At 38.7% G+C, this 14,591-nt stretch overlaps 1 protein-coding gene and 1 non-coding gene across 14 annotated transcripts in view; both read left to right on the forward strand.

Annotated features, from left to right (window-relative positions):
- The window catches only part of LRRC49 (leucine rich repeat containing 49), a 232,163-nt gene that overhangs the window by 191,517 nt on the left and 26,055 nt on the right, over positions 1-14,591 (forward strand). The window lies entirely within an intron of this gene.
- Positions 2,584-2,745, forward strand: LOC118923761 (U1 spliceosomal RNA). The gene has a single exon (XR_005029326.1). It is a non-coding gene; the product is annotated as a U1 spliceosomal RNA (small nuclear RNA).

Below are 14,591 nucleotides of genomic sequence, written 5' to 3' on the forward strand. Positions count from 1 at the left end.
GGGAAGTAAGAAGTCAAACTGTCACTGTTTGCAGATGACATGATATTGTACATAAAAACCTTAAAGAATCCACTCCAAAACTACTAGAACTAATATCTGAATTCAGCAAAGTTGCAGGATACAAAATTAATATACAGAAATCTGTTGCTTTTCTATACATGAACGATGAACTAGCAGAAAGAGAAATCAGGAAAACAATCCCATTCACAATTGCATCAAGAAGAGTAAAATACCTAGTAATAAACCTAACCAAGGAAGTGAAAGACCTATACCCTGAAAACTACAAGACACTCTTAAGAGAAATTAAAGAGGACACTAACAAATGAAAATTCATCCCATGCTCTTGGGTAGAAAGAATTAATATTGTCAAAATGGACATCCTGCCTAAAGCAATCTACAGATTCAATGCAATCCCTATCAAAATACCAACAGCATTCTTCAGTGAACTGGAACAAATAGTTCTAAAATTCATATGGAACCACAAAAGACCCCAAATAGTCAAAGCAGTCCTGAGAAGGAAGAATAAAGCAGGTCAGAGGAAGTTGGGATCTCGCTTCCCAACTTCAAGCTCTACTACAAAGCCACAGTAATCAAGACTGTTCGGTACTGACACAAGAACAGACCCATAGACCAGGGGAACAGAATAGAGAGTCCAGATATTAACCCAAACATATATGGTCAATTAATATATGATAAAGGAACCATGGACATACAATGGGGAAATGACAGCCTCTTCAGCAGCTAGTGTTGACAAAACTGAACAGCTTACATGTAAGAGAATGAAACTGGATCACTGTCTAACCCCATACACAAAAGTAAATTCAAAATGAATCAAATACCTGAATGTAAGTCATGAAACCATAAAACTCTTAGAAAAAAACGTAGGCAAAAATCTCTTGGACATAATCATGAGCAACTTCTTCATGAACATATCTCCCCGGGCAAGTTTAACAAAAGTAAATATGAGCAAGTGGGACTATATCAAGCTGAAAAGTTTCTGTACAGTGTAGGACACCATTATAGAACAAAAAGACATCCTGCAGTATGGGAGAATATATTCATAAATGACAGATCTGATAAAGGGTTGACATCCAAAATATATTTAGAGCTCATGCACTTCAACAAACAAAAAGCAAATAATCCAATTAAAAAATTGGTGGAGGATCTGAACAGACACTTCTCCAAAGAAGAAATTCAGATGGCCAACAGGCACATGAAAAGATGCTCCACATTGCTTGTCATCAGAGAAATGCAAATTAAAACCACAATGAGATATCACCTCACTCCAGTAAGGATGGCCAGCATCAAAAAGACTAAGAACAACAAATGCTGGTGAGGATACGGAGAAAGGGGAACCCTCCTACCCTGCTGGTGGGATTGTAAACTAATTCAGCCATTGTGGAAAGCAATATGGAGGTTCCTCAAAAAACTCAAAATAGGAATACCATTTGACCCAGGAATTTCACTCCAAGGAATTTACCCTAAGAATGCAGGAACCCACTTTGAAAAAGACATATGCCCCCCTATGTTTATTGCAGCACTATTTACAATAGCCAAGAAATGGAAGCAACCTAAGTGTCCATCAGTAGATGAATGGATAAAGAAGATGTGGTACATATACACAATGGAATATTATTCAGCCATAAGAAGAAAACAAATCCTACCAGTTGCAGCAACATGGATGGAGCTAGAGGGTATTATGCTCGGTGAAATAAGCCCTGTGGAGAAAGACAAGTACCAAATGATTTCACTCATATGTGGATTATAAGAACAAAGAATAAACTGAAGGAACAGAACAGTAACAGAATCACAGAACCCAAGAATGGACTAACAGTTACCAAAGGGAAAGAGACTGGGGAGGATGGGGGGGAAGGGAGAGATAAGCGGGGGGAAAAAGAAAGAAAGGGAGCACAGCGATTAGCATGTATAATGTACTGGGTGGCACAGGGAGGGCTGTACAACCCAGAGAAGACAAGTAGGGTTTCTACAGCATCTTACTACGCTGATGGACAGTGAAGTAATGGGGTATGTCGGGGGGATTTGATAAAGGGGGGGAGTCTAGTAACCATAATGTTGCTCATGTAATTGTACATTAATGATACCAAAATAAAAGAAAAAAGAACTCACTTGTAATCAGAGAAATAAAAATTGAATTAAAATAATGAGAAGTAATTTTTGCCAATGAGATTTATTTAAAATTTAGAAATGAAGAATATCAAGGGTTTGTCAGCATACAGTGAAATATACACTTTACACTGTTGGTCGAAGTTTAACTTGATGCAAACTTTTTGGGGGGGTGATAGTTTGGCAATACCTGTCATACTTTTGAACCCAGAAGTTCTAGTTCTAGGAATATAGGCAATTGAAGTGCATATATATGGACACAAAAAATTATATTGCTTTATTGTTCTAAGGAGCCCAACTTCAGAAAGTAACTAGATGCCTAATAATAGGGGAAGCTAAATAAATCATGGTACTTCTAAACTATGGATTTAGTATGTGTAGGAGACTATCTACATTACAGTCATTATATAGCTGCACAAAAAGAAGAAAAAGTAAAAAAAGGATTAAAGTAGGTCTCTAATACTTACCTGGCAGGGGACATTCCATGATCGTGAAGGTGGTTTTCTGAGTGATGTTCATCCATTGCACTCGGGGTGTGCTGACCCCTGCAATTTTCCCAAATTTGGGGAACTCAACTGCACGACTTGTGGTAGTGGAGGAGTATGTTCACGCCTTCCCCTCTCAAAAAAAAATAAATAAATAAAACAAAGTAGATCTCCAATTCTGCCATAAAATGATCTACAGACAGGTAACTAAATTAAGGCTTAAAATAGTATTTGTATTATGACCCAATGTTATTATAAAAAGAAACAAAATAAATGTGTATACATATAAGAATAGAGGCATAGAAAGGGAGCCAAAAGGATGGACACATCAGAGGAGTGGTAATGGCGTAGTTGAGTGGTTTTCAAGTTTTACTCTGTTTTTGTACATTTTGAAACTTTTCATTGAGAATATATTGGAGTTATTTTCTTAAAATGTGATTTAGGTCACTTTGACAATTCCTTACATTAAAAACAACTAAAATTACCTGTATAAAATTAAAAGTATACAAGCTCCATAATTGTATTGAAGAGTTGACAAGATATAATCTACGGGAAGGGAACATTGAGAAGTAAGGTGCACACACAGACTGTGTTTGACCTAGAGGCATTTAGGAAAACTTAAATTTTGGTTTTTCTAGCCACAAAAAGGAAGGGTAGAAATCAAAGCCTAGGTTACTATAAATTGAGAACTTCCCTAGATAAAGGTAGAATCCCAGTGGCTACACCATCAGGGTAAGGGTGTATCAGGAATAAACCTCCCTTTCTTCCCACTCTCAGGACTTTTCAAGGAAATTTGCCTTGATATGAGCAGAAAAGTAGTCTCTAAGAAGTTGTGACCAAAAATTAGTCCTCATATAGATTTGCAGCCTGAATTAATAATGCATGGATCAGACAGGGCGGAAGATGGCGGCGTGAGTAGAGCAGCGGAAATCTCCTCCCAAAACAACATATATCTATGAAAATATAACAAAGACAACCCTTCCTAGAATAAAGATCAGAGGACACAGGACAATATCCAGGCCACATCCGCACCTGAGAGAACCCAGCGCCTCGCGAAGGGGGTAAGATACAAGCCCCGGCCCCGCGGGAGCCGAGCGCCCCTCCCCCCAGCTCCTGGCGGGAGAAGAGCAGGTAGAGCGGGAGGGAGACGGAGCCCAGGGCTGCCGAACACCCAGCCCCCGCCATCCGGGCCAGAGCGCAGACACAGTGCGTGCCCAGGGGGCCCTGAATACTGGCGGAACAGGGCAGCAAGAACAGTGAGCAGGCACTGGAGGCTGGGCGACAGAGGACATAAGAAAAGCGCGCGACCATTTTTTTTTTTTTTGCTTTTTTGCTGCTTTGTTTTGGCGAGTGCTTTTTGGAAGTCTTAAAGGGACAGGGACCCCAATACTAGGGAAACAGGGCAGAAAGACCGGTGAGCAGAGGCCTGAGGCTGGCACCGGAGAATAAAGAAAAACGAACGACCACCTTTTTTTTTTTTTAATTAAAAAAATTTTTTTTTTTTTTAATTAAAAAAATTTTTTTTTCTTGTTTTTTTTTGTGGCCGTTGTTTTGTTTTGGCGGGTACTTTTTGGAAGTCTTAAAGGGGCAGGGCGGGCCACTTAATCCAGAGGTAGGGAATCCGGGATCTCTGGGCACCCTAACCCCTGGGCTGCAGGGAGCAGGGAGGCCCCTTACGGAGATAAATAGCCTCCCAGCAGCTCCTGCTCCAACGCGACTCCACCATTTTGGAGCAGCTGCCCGAGCCAGGCCACGCCCACAGCAACAGCGGAGATTAACTCCATAGCAGCCGGACAGGAAGCAGAAGCCATGTCTGCGCGCAGCTGCGCAGCACAAGCCACTAGAGGTCGCTGTTCTCCCAGGAGAGGAGGGCCACAAACCAACAAGAAAGGAAGTCCTTCCAGCCGTCACTCGTCCCAGCTCTGCAGACTATTCCTATCACCATGAAAAGGCAAAGCTACAGGCAGACAAAGATCACAGAGACAACACCAGAGAAGGAGACAGACCTAACCAGTCTTCCTGACAAAGAATTCAAAATAAGAATCATAAACATGCTGACAGAGATGCAGAGAAATACGCAAGAAAAATGGGATGAAGTCCGGAAAGAGATCACAGATGCCAGAAAGGAGATCGCAGAAATGAAACAAACTCTGGAAGGGTTTATAAGCAGAATGGATAGAATGTAAGAGGCCATTGGTGGAATTGAAATCAGAGAACAGGAACGCATAGAAGCTGACATAGAGAGAGACAAAAGGATCTCCAGGAATGAAACAATATTAAGAGAACTGTGTGACCAATCTAAAAGGAACAATATCCGTATTATAGGGGTCCCAGAAGAAGAAGAGAGAGGAAAAGAGATGGAAAGTATCTTAGAAGAAATAATTGCTGAAAACTTCCCCACACTGGGGGAGGAAGTAATCAAACAGACCACGGAAATACACAGAACCCCCAACAGAAAGGATCCAAGAAGGGCAACACCAAGACACATAATAATTAAAATGGCAAAGATCAAGGACAAGGAAAGAGTGTTAAAGGCAGCTAGAGAGAAAAAGGTCACCTATAAAGGGAAACCCATCAGGCTAACGTCAGATTTCTCAACAGAAACCCTACAGGCCAGAAGAGAATGGCATGATATATTTAATACAATGAAACAGAAGGGCCTTGAACCAAGGATACTGTATCCAGCACGACTATCATTCAAATATGACGGTGGGATTAAACAATTCCCAGACAAACAAAAGCTGAGGGAATTTGCTTTCCACAAACCACCTCTACAGAACATCTTACAGGGACTGCTCTAGATGGGAGCACTCCTAGAAGGAGCACAGCACAAAACACCCAACATATGAAGAATCGAGGAGGAGGAACAAGAAGGGAGAGAAGAAAAGAATCTCCAGACAGTGTATATAACAGCTCAATAAGCGAGCTAAGTTAGGCAGTAAGATACTAAAGAGGCTAACCTTGAACCTTTGGTAACCACGAATTTAAAGCCTGCAATGGCAATAAGTACATATCTTTCAATAGTCACCCTAAATGTTAATGGGTTGAATGCACCAATCAAAAGACACAGAGTAACAGAATGGATAAAAAAGCAAGACCCATCTATATGCTGCTTACAAGAAACTCACCTCAAACCCAAAGACATGTACAGACTAAAAGTCAAGGGATGGAAAAACATATTTCAAGCAAACAACAGTGAGAAGAAAGCAGGGGTTGCAGTACTAATATCAGACAAAATAGACTTCAAAACAAAGAAAGTAACAAGAGATAAAGAAGGACACTACATAATGATAAAGGGCTCAGTCAAACAAGAGGATATAACCATTCTAAATATATATGCACCCAACACAGGAAGACCAGCATATGTGAAACAAATACTAACAGAACTAAAGGGGGATATAGACTGCAATGCATTCATTCTAGGAGACTTCAACACACCACTCACCCCAAAGGATAGATCCACTGGGCAGAAAATAAGTAAGGACACGGAAGCACTGAACAACACAGTAGAGCAGATGGACCTAATAGACATCTATAGAACTCTACATCCAAAAGCAGCGGGATATACATTCTTCTCAAGTGCACATGGAACATTCTCCAGAATAGACCACATACTAGGCCACAAAAAGAGCCTCAGAAAATTCCAAAAAATTGAAATCCTACCAACCAACTTTTCAGACCACAAAGGCATAAAACTAGAAATAAACTGTACAAAGAAAGCAAAGAGGCTCACAAACACATGGAGGCTTAACAACACGCTCCTAAATAATCAATGGATCAATGACCAAATCAAAATGGAGATCCAGCAATATATGGAAACAAATGACAACAACAACACTAAGCCCCAACTTCTGTGGGACACAGCAAAAGCAGTCTTAAGAGGAAAGTATATAGCAATCCAAGCATATTTAAAAAAGGAAGAGCAATCCCAAATGAATGGTCTAATGTCACAATTATCGAAATTGGAAAAAGAAGAACAGATGAGGCCTAAGGTCAGCAGAAGGAGGGACATAATAAAGATCAGAGAAGAAATAAATAAAATTGAGAAGAATAAAACAATAGCAAAAATCAATGAAACCAAGAGCTGGTTCTTCGAGAAAATAAACAAAATAGATAAGCCTCTAGCCAGACTTATTAAGAAGAAAAGAGAGTCAACACAAATCAACAGTATCAGAAACGAGAAAGGAAAAATCACGACGGACCCCACGGAAATGCAAAGAATTATTGGAGAATACTATGAAAACCTATATGCTAACAAGCTGGGAAACCTAGGAGAAATGGACAACTTCCTAGAAAAATATAACCTTCCAAGATTGACCCAGGAAGAAACAGAAAATCTAAACAGACCAATTACCAGCAACGAAATTGAAGAGGTAATCAAAAAACTACCAAAGAACAAAACCCCCGGGCCAGATGGATTTACCTCGGAATTTTATCAGACATACAGGGAAGACATAATACCCATTCTCCTTAAAGTTTTCCAAAAAATAGAGGAGGAGGGGATACTCCCAAACTCATTCTATGAAGCTAACATCACCCTAATACCAAAACCAGGCAAAGACCCCACCAAAAAAGAAAACTACAGACCAATATCCCTGATGAACGTAGATGCAAAAATACTCAACAAAATATTAGCAAACCGAATTCAAAAATACATCAAAAGGATCATACACCATGACCAAGTGGGATTCATCCCAGGGATGCAAGGATGGTACAACATTCGAAAGTCCATCAACATCATCCACCACATCAACAAAAAGAAAGACAAAAACCACATGATCATCTCCATAGATGCTGAAAAAGCATTTGACAAAGTTCAACATCCATTCATGTTAAAAACTCTCAGCAAAATGGGAATAGAGGGCAAGTACCTCAACATAATAAAGGCCATCTATGATAAACCCACAGCCAACATTATATTGAACAGCGAGAAGCTAAAAGCATTTCCGCTGAGATCGGGAACTAGACAGGGATGCCCACTCTCTCCACTGTTATTAAACATAGTACTGGAGGTCCTAGCTACGGCAAACAGACAAAATAAAGAAATACAAGGAATCCAGATTGGTAAAGAAGAAGTTAAACTGTCACTATTTGCAGATGACATGATACTGTACATAAAAAACCCTAAAGACTCCACCCCAAAACTACTAGAACTGATATCGGATTACAGCAAAGTTGCAGGATACAAAATCAACACACAGAAATCTGTGGCTTTCCTATATACTAACAATGAACCAACAGAAAGAGAAATCAGGAAAACAACTCCATTCACAATTGCATCAAAAAAAATAAAATACCTAGGAATAAACCTAACCAAAGAAGTGAAAGACTTATACTCTGAAAACTACAAGTCACTCTTAAGAGAAATTAAAGGGGACACTAACAGATGGAAACTCATCCCATGCTCGTGGCTAGGAAGAATTAATATTGTCAAAATGGCCATCCTGCCCAAAGCAATATACAGATTTGATGCAATTCCTATGAAACTACCAGCAACATTCTTCAATGAACTGGAACAAATAATTCAAAAATTCATATGGAAACACCAAAGACCCCGAATAGCCAAAGCAATCCTGAGAAAGAAGAATAAAGTAGGGGGGATCTCACTCCCCAACTTCAAGCTCTACTATAAAGCCATAGTAATCAAGACAATTTGGTACTGGCACAAGAGCAGAGCCACAGACCAATGGAACAGACTAGAGAATCCAGACATTAACCCAGACATATATGGTCAATTAATATTTGATAAAGGAGCCATGGACATACAATGGCAAAATGACAGTCTCTTCAACAGGTGGTGCTGGCAAAACTGGACAGCTACATGTAGGAGAATGAAACTGGACCATTGTCTAACCCCATATACAAAAGTAAACTCAAAATGGATCAAAGACCTGAATGTAAGCCATGAAACCATTAAACTCTTGGAAGAAAACATAGGCACAAACCTCTTAGACATAAACATGAGTGACCTCTTCTTGAACATATCTCCCCGGGCAAGGAAAACAACAGCAAAAATGAGTAAGTGGGACTATATTAAGCTGAAAAGCTTCTGTACAGCAAAAGACACCATCAATAGAACAAGAAGGATCCCTACAGTATGGGAGAATATATTTGAAAATGACACATCCGATAAAGGCTTGACGTCCAGAATATATAAGGAGCTCTCACGCCTCAACAAACAAAAAACAAATAACCCAATTAAAAAATGGGCAGAGGAACTGAAGAGACAGTTCTCCAAAAAAGAAATACAGATGGCCAACAGACACATGAAAAGATGCTCCACATCGCTAATTATCAGAGAGATGCAAATTAAAACTACAATGAGGTATCACCTCACACCAGTAAGGATGGCTGCCATCCAAAAGACAAACAACAACAAATGTTGGCGAGGCTGTGGAGAAAGGGGAACCCTCCTACACTGCTGGTGGGAATGTAAGTTAGTTCAACCATTGTGGAAAGCAGTATGGAGGTACATCAAAATGCTCAAAACAGACTTACCATTTGACCCAGGAATTCCACTCCTAGGAATTTACCCTAAGAACGCAGCAATCAAGTTTGAGAAAGACAGATGCACCCCTATGTTTATCGCAGCACTATTTACAATAGCCAAGAATTGGAAGCAACCTAAATGTCCATCAATAGATGAATGGATAAAGAAGATGTGGTACATATACACAATGGAATACTACTCAGCCATAAGAAAAGGGCAAATCCAATCATTTGCAGCAACATGGATGGAGCTGGAGGGTATTTTGCTCAGTGAAACAAGCCAAGCAGAGAAAGAGAAATACCAAATGATTTCACTCATCTGTGGAATATAAGAACAAAGGAAAAACTGAAGGAACAAAACAGCAGCAGAATCACAGAACTCAAGAATGGACTAACAGGTACCAAAGGGAAAGGGACTGGGGAGGATGGGTGGGTAGGGAGGGATAAGGGGGGGAGAAGTAGGGGGGTATTAAGATTAACATGCATGGGGGGGTAGGAGAAAAGGGAGGGCTGTAGAACACAGAGAAGGCAAGTAGTGATTCTACAACACTTTGCTATGCTGATGGACAGTGACTGTAAAGGGGTTTATAGGGGAGACCTGGTATAGGGGAGAGCCTAGTAAACATAATATTCGTCATGTAAGTGTAGATTAGTGATAGAAAAAAAAAAAAAAGGGCAGTTTCTGTGTGGTATCCTCCAACGAGTTCTACACAAGGGTATAAAGGGCATATAAAAGTGTAGGCAAAGGGTCTGTTTGTGTTTATACAGGGGATCAAAGCCTAATTGGGCTACCCCGAAAATGAACTAAGATACGATATGAAAAAGAACTTCCAACATCTGCACTCTCTGGAAGACTCATGCCAGAGGATGATCATCAAAAAACCCCAACAAAGATCCACGCACTGCTACAGCTGTAGATGCACTCATCCCACCAGTTCCTGGACTTGCCATGGGAATGAGGAAGGAGATATCTAAGCTGGCCTGTGCATACAGTAAAACAACAAAATTGGACTGGATCTATACTGTTGGAACTCAACCAAGAATTTGGAGAAGTGCAAATTGTAGCGCTCCAAAGTCTTACAACTACAAACTATTTACTGTTAAAAGAACATATGGCATGTGAACAGTCCCCAGGAATGGGTTGTTTTAATTTGTCTGATTTCTCTCAGACTGTTCAAGTTCAGTTGGACAATATCCACCATATCATAGATAAGTTTTCACAAATTCCTAAGGTGCCTAACTGGTTTTCTTGGTTTCACTGCAGATGGCTGGTAATTACAGATATGCTTTGGTTATGTAACTATACTCCTATTATGTTAATGTGTGTGTGCAATCTAAGTAGTAGCTTAAAACCTGTACATGCTGAAGTTACTCTACAAGAAGATATGTCAAAGAAATAATCAATCTTCCCATGTTTTCTTCCGCCTGCTACTTCTATAGCTTTTCTTCTTCCTTCCTAATTACAACCCTTAAATAGAATTCGTGCCTCATATCAAATTTACCGAGTATCATAATTCTTCCAAGTGGTAAAGATACCTCAAGACAAATGCTGGGCATAGAAGCCACAGGGCATAAATATGCAAAGAAGTAAAAAGCTAACTTTTTCAAACAATAAGGCTTCTCTCTCACTTACCAACTTCACATTTCCCTGTATGGCCCCGGAAGATGACTGGTTAGCCAGAGACGGGTAAGATTCCTCAAGGGAGGAACAACCTAAGACAGGCACAGTCGCAGGGGGGCCATCAGGTGAGAAATTGGGGATCAACAGAGGTGAGGCTTAGAACCTCACCCCCCCGTTCTGAGAGAAATCTTCTGCATACGTGGATGTTTTATTGCCCTGGTCTAGCTTGGATTAACACATAGTCTACAGGCACACACCTGATCATCTACATGTGCTCTCTTACAACACTAAACTATGTTTTCTACCTTTATCTTGTATCTACCTACCACTTCAGCATTTTATTAAAAATAATAATAATAAAGAGAGAAATGTGGTATCCACATATAAATCAAGTATAAAAACCAAATGAGTATTCATATTTGAACTGACTGTTTAGAGTTCATAATGCATGAGCAAAACCGAAAGTTTCTGTGATGACTGCCCTTGTACTGTTCACTATGTAACTTATTCATTATGTAAGAATTTGTTCTACATGTAAAAACTTGTTTGTTATGCCTCAGAAGATTGGAGACTGAGAAAAATTAGGCTTGGGGTGGATTAATGATTGTGCATTGAGCATTGACTCCCCTATACAGAATTTTATTGTCGTTAACAACCATTTGATCAATAAATATGAGAGATGCCCTCACAAAAAAAAAAAAAAAAAAAAAGGACAGACTTCCAATGGTAAAATAAATTAGTAACCGGGATGTAATGTATAGCATAAGGAATATAGTCAAGATATTGTAACAGCCTGGTAGGGTGATAGCTGGAACCTAGAATTATGTATATAAATGTTCTACCACTGTGTTGTACACTTGAAACTCATGTAATGTAATACTGTGTGTCAACTACCCTTCAATAAAAAATAATTATTTAAAAAAAAAAAATAATGCATGGATGGTTTAAAATGTAAAGTTTAAATGTTCCTATCTCTAGATACCTGGGAAAAGTAAATACACTTCTTTCCTGGAGGAAGTTATTTCCATCCTATCTCAAAGAATCCCAGTGGGTAATTTTGAAGGGCAAAGACTAGCACACAGTGAAAATAGAAATGAAAATAACGAAGCAGACAAGGAAATAAGACATCATATAATAAGAACTAGCAAAAAAAAAAAAAAACCACCGAAACATACCCATGAATATACTTTAGATTTTGGAATTATCTCTCAATGGTTGTAAAATGACTAGTCCATTTCATGACATAAAAGGACAAGTTTGAAAATATCTGGGGAGAAGGGAAATTTTAAAAAGTGATCCAGCAGATCTGAGAGGAAACTGAAAGAAATTCCATAAATGAAAAATGTAAGAAAATTAAAACTTAAGAGTGTTAAAGCTAACTAGATACAGTAGAAAAGATAATCAGTAAACTTGGAAGTTCTGCAAGATGCAGCAAGTGGAAAAGCAGTGAAGAAATTTTGAGATGGAGTGAAGAAGTTTAACATACATTATGTTTGGAGTTTCAAAAAGACCCAGTAGAGAACATAGGGTATAGGTAATATTTAAAGAGATGATGAAAAAGAATTTTTCAGAACTGATGAAACACACTGCGCATTTAAAAAAGCTCGACCAATTCCAGATGCTTTTAATTAAAGGAAATATACATCTTGTCATGTTACATCACAATGAAACTACAGAGCAGCAAGTATAAGATGAAAAATTTTAAACAACCAGGAAAAGAAAGTTTATCTTCAAAGGAGTGCCCATCAACAATTGACTTCACAACAATGGCAGCAGTGAAGCCAGACAACCGGACCACAAATGATACAATCAATGTGCTGAAGAAAATTAACTGCCAACCTAAGAGTCTATGTACAGGGAAAGTATCTTTTAAGAATGAAAGTGAACTGAAGACATTTTTAAAACAAAATAATAAAAACAAAACCTAAGAGATTTCCCATCAGTATTATAAAGCCTATAATTAAGGCAAAAGGAAAGTGATCCCAGATAGAAGGTCTGAGATACAAGAAGAGCTAAAGAGCAATGAAAATACTAAATTTGTGGGATAAAGCTAAATGAATATTGTTTAAAGCAGCAGTGATAATGTGGGGTTTAAAAATATAGAATTAAAATATGCTACAACAGTAGTATATGTATGAGAAGCAGCAGGTAGAGATACAGTGTCCTAGATCCTTGTATTATCTAAGATGGATGTACAGTAATTAAGTTTAAATGTTAGTAAGTTAAGAGTGTGTGTAATTTCTGTGGTAAGCAAGTAATAAAAGACTGTAACTTACAAGCTAGTAAACTTTGGGGAGAGGGAATGGGGAGAAGAAGAAGAGAAAAAGAAACAGAACATGTGGGTCAAATCAAAAGAAAAGAAAATGTCAGATTTAACCTGAATTCTACAATATCAGCATTTACATTTGTACCAAAACTCAGCGGTTTAAAACAAGAAGCATTTCCTCCAAGTCCACAGGTCAGCTGGGTGTTTCTTCTGCCCCAGCTGGGACCATCCTGTGCCTGCAGTCACCTGGAGATCGGGTTGGCAGTTCTGCTGGGCCTTCTCACTAGCTCGGTGGTGACCAGTTTTAAGCTGGTCTAGGAAGGCCTCAGTTAGGACAACTCGTCTCAGCTCCACATGGCCTCTTATACTCCAGAAATCTGCCTGGGCTTCTTTTCATGGCAGAGGCAGGGTCTGAAGAGAGAGTAGAAATATGCAAGGCCTCTGAAGGCCTAGGCTAATAACTGATACACCATCATTTCCACATTCTATATTTTAAAGTAAGTCACAGGGCAAGATTTAAGGGGCCCTAGCTGCAAAATCATATTGTAAAAGGCATGGGTTCAAGGGAGCTATTTATTATGAACCAATCGATGTAGCCAATCTAAACCTCAATGATAAAATGCAAATTTACTAACTGTTCTGGTTAAAGGCCAAAGACTGTCAGACTGAATTTTAAAATGAAGTTCAAATATATCTTATTTACAAGAGATGCACCTGAAAAAGAAAGTTAGGTAAAGTCCGAAAGTAAAAAGTGGAAAAAGATAACATCAGTACTAATGAAAATAAAAACAGAGTAGCCATTGAGGACTTAAATAGCTTAAGGTCAAAAACAATACTAGAAATAAATGGGATCATTTCAAAATGGTAATAGGTTCCGTTCACAGAAGTAAAAATATCAATTTGCTAATTTAATTGGTATCTACTTATTAGCATACCCTTAAAATCTTATAAATGAAAAACTGATATCACTACAAATCAATAATTACAGTGTGAAATTTTAATATACCTCTGAGTAATTAATAGAAAAAGGATATAAAATACTTGAACAACATGGTTAACAAATTTGACTTAATGGACATTTAGAGAACATTGTCCACAACAACTGCAGAATACTCAGCCTTTTAAAGCATGCATGGAACATTTATAAAAATTGACCAAAAGTTATCCATAAAGCAAATGTCAACAGATTCCAAGGGATTTACATAGACTATATTCTCTGTTCAAAGTGCAATTAAGCTTCAACTCAGTTATAAAATGTAAACCAGGAAATCCCTAGGTATTTGGGAATGAACAAACACATTTCTAAATAACCCAAAGGTTAAAGACAATTTCAGAGTGGAAATTTGAAACTACCTTGATCTAAAATATAATAAAAATACTACACTACAAAACTTGTGGGATCAAGTTACTGTGGTGCTAAATGAAAATATTTTAGGGGAGGGGCGGAAGATGGCGGCGTGAGTAGAGCAGCGGAAATCTCCTCCCAAAACAACATATATCTATGAAAATATAACAAAGACAACCCTTCCTAGAATAAAGACCAGAGGACACAGGACAATATCCAGACCACATCCGCACCTGAGAGAACCCAGCGCCTCGCGAAGGG

Source organism: Manis pentadactyla, chromosome 11, assembly GCF_030020395.1.
Source record: "Manis pentadactyla isolate mManPen7 chromosome 11, mManPen7.hap1, whole genome shotgun sequence".
NCBI lineage: Eukaryota > Metazoa > Chordata > Mammalia > Pholidota > Manidae > Manis > Manis pentadactyla.